Below are 9506 nucleotides of genomic sequence, written 5' to 3'. Positions count from 1 at the left end.
GACCCCGAAGCTGTTTAAGGTAAAAAAAACTGCACAGTTCACCTTTAAATTGACACATTTTTGAGAGTCAACTTAAAATAAAAGTTTTATTTTAAATTAATTGTGTTATAGAGTAAATAACTTAGGGGATTTTACATGATTTATTCAGGTAGATGCCATGAAAGAAATCAGGCCTTAACTGCTCAAAAATATCATGTGTAATATTATTACCATAATTTTTTTTTTAGGTAAGTAGCACATCATTTTTTTACACTGTAGTCATGAGGACATTTTCTTCTTCATTGGTGATATGGAGAAGCCGGATCTCCCGCTTATGGTCAGATTCTCATATGCAGAAGAGTCTGACCGGTGAACAGCCGGTCTGGGATGGACAGTCTATGGGAAAAACACATTGATTATTTGTTACCCGAGTTTTAAATCAACCAACTCTTTTGTATGTGTAGTTTTTGATATTTCATTTACTGTGAGTGTGTCGTAGAGGTCAGATGATCTGGACTTGAGGTCAAGAGCTGCATATGAGCCTGTACTGGGATCAGCGTCCTATAGGGAAACAGAGATACATGTATTATATACACTGTGTGTATATCATTTAATTCTGTAGTTCTTTGATCAGCTCACCTCACACTTGTGTATTGCAGATTGTCTGTTCATTATTTTTCTCGTACTGTCAAAAAAGGAAACATAGATAGATAATTCATAGATAATTATGACATATCCTTCTGCATTAGTGTTTAAGTAAATTATATGTATACTCTTTATTATTTCATTTACATTATAAATAGTATGATAATTATGAAGATGATGATGAAGAATAATCCTCCAGATGCCACTGTGATCACAATCACATTCAGACCAGCAACATGAAGAACTGAAAGAGGAAGATCGTCATGATTAACTCTCCAAACTGATGAATGATGTAAAGATACAGGAGTGTGTTAGTAAAAGCTTCACCTGTGACAGTAACAGCGTCTGATCTCTGAGATCCATGTTGATTGTGAGCCTGACAGTAGAAGCGTCCACTCTGTAGTGCACTGAACCTCTGTCCAGATCCAACAGCTGAGGCTTCATTCTCCTCAAACCAGCTGAAGTTCAGAGCCGGAGGGTTTGAGTCACTGATGCAGTTCAGAGTCACTGAATCTCCCTCCACTATTACACCAGATCCATTTATCAACACTGAGATGTTCCTGGGAGGATCTAAAGACAAACATGAAACCCTTAAATCATCTCATTTAAACACAATCTCTAGTTTTTAAAAAGATTCTGTACTCACACGTGACATTGAGCTGAACCGCAGGAGAGATGTGAGTGTGTCCGTCTACAGCACAGCTATATCTGCCTGAATCCTCTCTTCTGACTGGATTGAGGGAGAGTTTGTTACTGAAGTTACTCTCAGTTAATATCTTCAGTGAGTTTCTGTACCAGATGAATGTTGCTCTGTCAGTCAGAGCGCAGCTGCTTTTACATGTCAGAGTGACTGAATCTCCCTCTGTCACTCTCTCAGGAGACTCCAGCTGAAGATCTGAACACAACACACACATTATATCTAGTGCTGCTGTCACACACTCATTATTATTCAACATAATGCACAGAAGAAGAGATAAACCTCACCAAAGTCACCTGTGACAGTAAGAGTCACTCCAGATTTACCAATCCATTTTCCATCTTTATCAGTGATGAATCTGAAATAGTACATGTGTGAATCCTTCAGTGTCACATGACTCAGTCTGACGGTGCAGTTCTGCTGTTTATCTCCCAGATACTGAAGCCTCTGACTGTATTCAGGGTCATTAGACAGATCTGGAAACTCTTCATGTTTCTCTTTATCTTTTGTTTTGCTCCAGAACACTGTCATGATCTGATGTCCAGTAGGGTATGTATAAGTGCAGTTCATTATCACTGTTGAGTCCTTTAGTGCACAGATGTGTGATGGACTGTAATTCACACTCCAACCAGCGCTAGAAACCCCTGAAAAACAGAATTCATCAAGATGAAAATGTTATTTAATCAGTTCCAACAGATCACCAAAACTTTAGAATACTTATAAACAGTGACTCATTACCGGGAATATTATAAGTGAATCTTCTCGGAATCTTTTTAGTGATAAATGATCTAAGTGTGAATTTCTATATCAGTTTTGATGGAGGATGTTGCAGAAATAAACAGAAGTGAAACCAGAGCAAATAAATCAGTCATGAACAACATGCAGCCCTCTAAAATAATAATAAAAACATGACAATTTAGTAGAAGAAAATGTCTACAGGTCCTTCTCCAAAAATTAGCATATTGTGATAAAGTTCATTATTGTCCATAATGTAATGATAAAAATTAAACTTTCATATATTTTAGATTCATTCCACACCAACTGAAATATTTCAGGTATTTTATTGTTTTAATACTGATGATTTTGGCATACAGCTCATGAAAACCCAAAATTCCTATCTCAAAAAATTAGCATATTTCATCCGACCAATAAAAGAAAAGGGTTTAACATACAAAAAAAGTCAACCTTCAAATAATTATGTTCAGTTATGCACTCAATACTTGGTCGGGAATCCTTTTGCAGAAATGACTGCTTCAATGCGGCATGGCATGGAGGCCTTCAGCCTGTGGCACTGCTGAGGTGTTCTGGAGGCCCAGGATGCTTCGATAGCGGCCTTAAGCTCATCCAGAGTGTTGGGTCTTGCGTCTCTCAACTTTCTCTTCATAATATCCCACAGATTCTCTATGGGGTTCAGGTCAGGAGAGTTGGCAGGCCAATTGAGCACAGTAATACCATGGTCAGTAAACCATTTACCAGTGGTTTTGGCACTGTGAGCAGGTGCCAGGTCGTGCTGAAAAATGAAATCTCCATAAAGCTTTTCAGCAGATGAAGTGCTCCAAAATCTCCTGATAGCTAGCTGCATTGACCCTGCCCTTGATAAAACACAGTGGACCAATACCAGCAGCTGACATGGCACCCCAGACCATCACTGACTGTGGGTACTTGACACTGGACTTCAGGCATTTTGGCATTTCCTTCTCCCCAGTCTTCCTCCAGACTCTGGCACCTTGATTTCTGAATGACATGCTAAATTTGCTTTCATCCGAAAAAAGTACTTTGGACCACTGAGCAACAGTCCAGTGCTGCTTCTCTTCGCTGTTTCTGGTTCAAAAGTGGCTTGACCTGGGGAATGCGGCACCTGTAGCCCATGTCCTGCACACGCCTGTGCACGGTGGCTCTGGATGTTTCTACTCCAGACTCAGTCCACTGCTTCCGCAGGTCCCCCAAGGTCTGGAATCGGTCCTTCTCCACAATCTTCCTCAGGGTCCGGTCACCTCTTCTCGTTGTGCAGCGTTTTTTGCCACACTTTTTCCTTCCAAAAGACTCCCCACTGAGGTGCCTTGATACAGCACTCTGGGAACAGCCTATTCGTTCAGAAATTTCTTTCTGTCTTACCCTCTTGCTTGAGGGTGTCAATGATGGCCTTCTGGACAGCAGTCAGGTCAGCAGTCTTACCCATGATTGCGGTTTTGAGTAATGAACCAGGCTGGGAGTTTGTAAAAGCCTCAGGAATATTTTGCAGGTGTTTAGAGTTAATTAGATGATTCAGATGATTAGGTTAATAGCTCGTCTAGAGAACCTTTTCATGATATGCTAATTTTTTGAGATAGGAATTTTGGGTTTTCATGAGCTGTATGCCAAAATCAACAGTATTAAAACAATAAAAAACCTGAAATATTTCAGTTGATGTGGAATGAATCTAAAATATATGAAAGTTTAATTTGTATCATTACATTATGGACAATAATGAACTTTATCACAATATGCTATTTTTTTAGGAAGGACCTATATATGCTGACAAAGTCATTTGACACACAAACCTATTCCTCAAGGGAGCCAAATCCTGTTCCTGGAGATCTACCTTCCTGCAAAGTTCAGATCCAACCCTGATCACACACATCTGTCTGTAATGATAAAGTGCTTCTGAGGATCTGCATTAGCTGGTTCAGTTGTGTTTGATCAGGGTTGGATCTGAACTTTGCAGGAAGGTAGATCGCCAGGAACAGGATTGGCCACTCCTATCATATCTCCACAATGTCTTCTGAGAAAATGAACCAACAAATATTTTTGTCTAATCAAATGCTCTGATGATGAGTGAGAAAGTCCCTCCTCTAAACCACAGGACACTGACTAGCAAGTAGCAAATTACCAATTCATATTCAAGACTGTGACGTAACTAAAAACTACTGGAAATTTATAAAATAGACAAGCCCATTGACATGCCTCATCCAAACTTCATGCTTCTAAAGGACATACATCAACATGCCACAGAAAACTGCTCATTAAACACTCATTATGCGGTCTTTGAAAAAAAAAATGTAACATTAACTCACCGTGAATCATGAGCAGAAAGATCAGAGGAAGAGGAGGAGCCATTCTGACCGACATCAGCATCAAATATATCTATAATACAGCATTAAACATCAATTATATTATAAACAGTGTATGTTCATCACCCTAAACAGCACTTAGTGTTAATAAGATCTTTGCACATCTGAAGATTATTCATTAACAACATCAATGCATGTAAATTAACTGATCATTAGAAGAACAGAAGATATTTCTCATGTCAAGAATCATGTGTTATATGAGCTTCATCTATATAAATAATCATCGGTTTTCATTTAAATATGAGTGTGTTTGTCTTACCGTTGTCGCTCATCAGATCATCAGCAACCAAATGACTGAACTGTATTAACACAAGCACTTTTAGCTTTACAGTGAAGTGTGTGAAGTGTGGTTAACACAGTTTTTTTACACACAGCTGCAGAATGCAGGGATGACGTATATTTGTAGCCATTTTAGCACTTCCGGGTGCATCGTCCTGAAGTCATGTTTTTTTTTTTTTATGGGTTTTTGGTTAAATGCTTGATATTTTCAAGATATTTTCATGTTGTTTTTTTCTATGATATGAAATACACATGCAATACACAGGCAGTGTATGATTTTTGTACAATCTTTTACATGTCTTGAAAAAGGGTGATTGCTAACAAGTGGGTAAATGGGACCACAGAGGTTGTCTTGGACATTAATCTGTCACGGTTCAGGGTGTATCATGGGCTTCCCCTGTTGTCTGTGTTTGTCCTGACATGTTCTGCAGCTCATGACCTGGGCAATCAGCACTGAGTTAGCAGCGCAGTGTGCAAATCACAAGCTAATTGCCGTGATTGCAACACCTGTCACTTATATTCTCAGCTGTGTTTCAGGAACTGCACTCCAGTGGTTCAAGTCATACCTCTGCAGGGTGTCTTGGAGGGGTGAGATGTCAAAGTCACAACATCTAGCTACTGGGGTTCCTCAGGGTTCAGTGCTTGGACCACTTCTCCTCTCCATCTACATGTCATCACTAGGATCTGTCATTCAGAAACATGGCGTTTCCTATCACTGTTATGCTGATGACACACAACTCTACCTCTCATTCCAACCAGAGGATCTAACGATAGCTGCTCGCATCTCAGCCTGCGTGACAGACATTTCTTGCTGGATGAAGGACCATCACCTTCAACTCAACCTTGCTAAGACAAAAACTGCATGTTGTCTCAGCCAACCCGACACTCCATCACAACTTCTCTATACAGCTAGGTTCATCAACCATAACCCAATCAAGGACAGCCAGGAATCTTAGAGTTGTGATTGATGATCAGTTAAGTTTCACAGACCATATTACTACAACGGCCCGGTCCTGCAGATTTGCCTTATACAACATTAGGATGATTAGACCCTTCCTATCAGAGCAGGTCACACAACTCCTTGTCCAAGCGCTTGTTCTCTACAGACTGGATTATTGTAATGCTCTCTTAGCGGGCCTTCCGGCTTTCAAGCCTTTGCAACTGATCCAGAATGCAGCAGCGAGGGTGGTCTTCAAAGAGCCGAAGAAAGTACACGTCACACCTCTCTTCGTCAATGCTGGCTGCCAATAGCCGCTTGCATCAAATTCAAGGCACTGATGTTTGCCTACAAGACAACCACGGGCTCTGGACCAATATACCTAAACTCAGTAGTTCAGACTTATGGCCCTCCAGAAGCTTGCAAGTCAACGATCCCTCGTGGTGCCATCCCAAAGAAGCACAAAATCACTCTCAGTCTGTACATAAAAACACACTTGCTTAGTGTACTGTGCTAGACTAACTGAGACTTGTTACAGCACTTGCATATTGTCGCTTTGGATAAAAGTGCCAGCTAAATTATTAAATGTAAATTAAATTTGTCTGCCCCCATGTTGTCAGTATAATTTGTGCTCCGTCTCATGTGTTATCTGGACTGTTCCGTGTGTGTTACTTGTGTCTTACCTTTTTTTTGCTTCTGTGCTCAGGATGCTTAGAAGAGGAGTTTCTGAGCAGGTCGTTCTGTCCAGTTGGGCACTGCATCTGGGGAAGTCTCCACCGCCTGTGTGTCTGCTGTTGTTATAAGGACACCACTGGAGTTCATACATTCCCTTATATTCTCAATGCACGTCACTTCACGTTGATGCAGATGTCATGAAGTTTTCTAAACAACTTTGGTCACTCTGCATTTGAGTCCTCTGTTCATGTACCTGACAGAATCTACTAGTGTTGGGTCCGAGTCCACCTTTGTCGAGTCGAGTCCAAGTCCTTAACAACTGAGTACAAGTCCAAGTCCGAGTCCGAGTCCGAGTCCGAGTCCGAGTCCGAGTCCGAGTCCAAAGAGGGCCGAGTCGGACTTGAGGCCGAGTCCTTAACATCCGAGTCCGAGTCGAGTCCGGCCGAGTCCACAAAGATTTAAATTATTTGAAATTGACCTTTCACAAAGACCCTCTTGTAACCCTCTTGGTTACTGTTGCTACGTCCGACAAGCCATTCCTCTCTCACTCCACATGTTCTCGGTCGGATAAAAGAAGACACTGACAATGTGCCAACAGACAAGACAGAGCAGGGTACTTTTGGTATGAAATAAAGTCTCAGCTTTCAAATTTTGTAATTTTTATGAAATTCAAACAATAAATACTGTTTTGTGGTGCTTTAATGTTTAGGCCTCAGTTCAAGCAGCACGTGAACCGATAATCTCTTCTAGTTATAGCACAAATTAAACATAAATGAACATCAGAACTGCAAAAAGAAATCGATACACACCATTTTTCAAGTTCAAGTCCACTGACTTTAATCTACTAACTGGTTTGGTTTGTTGAACAAAAATGGCGTGTATCTGCATTATAATTGGTCAGATCAACTGTCAATCAAATTCCGGCGAAAGGTCTCAACACTGAGCTCTTAAATTAATATTTTAAACCTTACAAAATGATTGCAATGTATAGTTACAGTCATACGTTTGTTTATTGTACATTACCTATTGTACATCTTTTAGAATCTGCAAGGTAATGCTTAATAATGCAACACGATAAGAGCCAGGGGTAAACTTTTGAGCAAGATGATGATGTTTACATTTTTCTTATTTTGTTTTACATGCTAATATCTTATTTATCCTCTGAAGGGTTGGACTAAATTAATGAATGCATTTTTAAACAAATAAGAACAATTTACACCAATGATCCAGTTCAAAAATGTACACCCCTTGGCTCTTAACGGATGCTTCCTTCTTGTGCATCACTAAATGTTTGCAGGGTTTGTAATAGTTTGTGTATGAGTCCCTCAGTTGTCACCAGTGTGGAAATATGGATCTTACAATCATAGTCACTGCTAGTAAGGAGTCAAATATGCAGAAGATGCTGGAAAAGCAACGAATGTGAGGAGCAGACCAGAAACCAAGCAGACAACAGGGTAAAATTTGAGCAGGCTTTATTAACTTAAAACAATTCGAAAATCCTAATTTAAAAACTTCTTCTTCATCCTCGATATCCAATGGGCGGTGGGGGAATATCACCCAGTATAACAGGTACAGGGGGCTCACGGCTGTGAAGGGGACGTCGACTGGACAGCGGACAAAAACTCCAGATACGGTTGGCGTCCTCCCAGGATAACGGTAAGTTATAAGCAGGTAAGTACTCCGGGTCCGGTTGGCCTCCTCCCAGTATAAAAGGTGCAGAAGGCTTAACCCTCTACTGCATAGCGTTGCTCTCAGGCAACGGAAAGTGTTTTTAAGTTTAATTTCCAGTACATGTTTGTTTAAATAATTGCAACCAATCAAAATGGTCAAATGATTGCTATAGAATGGTCCAATAAGGTGTGGGAGTCACTATCAAGCATCATTTGAAGGCGGGACTTCCTTTTCTGACATGTGGTCACAGGAGCACATGGTGTGAGAAGAATGTAAGATTATTTGCTCCAGTAATCTTATTTACAATGACATGAACTGTAAATAAAAAATATATGTATGTGCATGAAGGTGTAGAGAAGCCGTTTGTCAAGTTTTATTAACTTTTTTTTAATTTAGCATGTTTAGAAATTCAGTTTTTCTTCTTGTTGCCTCAGGGCAACGCTATGCGATAAGGGGTACTTTTTATGAGGTCTTTGCTGACAATGTGTTTGGATGTTATCACAAATCATTACATGTTATTTGTGCACAATATGGTAAAATAATAATAATAATAATTAAATTGTACTTTTACAGGCTAGTGTTCAGTGCAATAGCAATGCTAATGGTAGATGTGTCTTTCTTGAAGGCCAAAATCAGTGTTTTTGCTTTTTCTGCACTGATGTTTTACAGGAAAATGGATGCAGGGACATTTTATGGTAGAAAGGAGCGATCAGTCAGAATCATACCCAACAATGGATTTATTAGTGAGTACAGTGAGCTTGAGGAAAGTGACAGTGATGAAGAATGGACCCCAGAAAGAGGTTTGAGAGGCAGAAAAATACATGTTTAAAGCCCTTTTCTTATATTTAGTAAATTCTAAACAAAAGGCATTTTCAAATCTCTTGATTTTCCTAATAAACGTTGAGACAATATTACATTTTTCTCTATGATTTACTACCTATACTGCATAGCGTTGCCCTGAGGCAACAAAATAAAATCTGCTCAGGGGGTGGGTTTTTAATTTTTTTTTTTTTTTTTTGTTAATCTGTTATCTTAAATCTTCAAGAAAATAAGATTAAAAAATTTATTTTTATGCAAAAACATAATTCATGCATTAGAGGGTTAAGGCTGTGGAAGGGGCGTCGACTGGACAGCAGGTAAGTAGTCCAGGTACAGTTGGCTCTTCCCAGTATAACAGGTGCAGAAGGCTTACGGCTGTGGAAAGGAGCGTCGACTGGACAGCAGGTAAGTACTCCAAGTACGGTTGGCTCTTCCCAGTATATCAGGTATGGACGAATTTGGAGGGACGGCGGGAACGTTGACCGGGTGGCAGATGGGCAAGTCCAGGCAGTCGTCCAGCTCCTAAAGTCGGGCGGGCTTAAAATTCACAGCCACTTAATTACTTCCTCGGAAGACTCCAGACTGTAACACAAGGCAAGACCGATGGGCACGTGACAGAACTCTGTACATTAGGCATGCAGCAACTTCACTTCAAACACACACGGTGGGACACAGCATTTCCACACGTCACTCT

General features: G+C 40.2%; 1 long non-coding RNA gene across 1 annotated transcript; it reads right to left on the bottom strand.

Moving 5' to 3' along the window:
- Positions 1 to 297: 297 nt before the first annotated feature.
- On the bottom strand, positions 298 to 866 carry LOC306999723. Its single transcript, XR_013797910.1, has 4 exons — positions 772 to 866; positions 619 to 664; positions 463 to 540; positions 298 to 375 (listed from the first exon to the last, which is right to left on the bottom strand). It is a non-coding gene; the product is annotated as an uncharacterized lncRNA (long non-coding RNA).
- Between the last annotated feature and the right edge of the window lie 8640 nt (positions 867 to 9506).

This window comes from Phoxinus phoxinus (genome assembly GCF_949152265.1).
Source record: "Phoxinus phoxinus genome assembly, chromosome: 6".
NCBI lineage: Eukaryota > Metazoa > Chordata > Actinopteri > Cypriniformes > Leuciscidae > Phoxinus > Phoxinus phoxinus.
The sequence above is the reverse complement of the archived record's forward strand: the minus strand, read 5'-3'. Positions and strand labels throughout refer to the sequence as shown.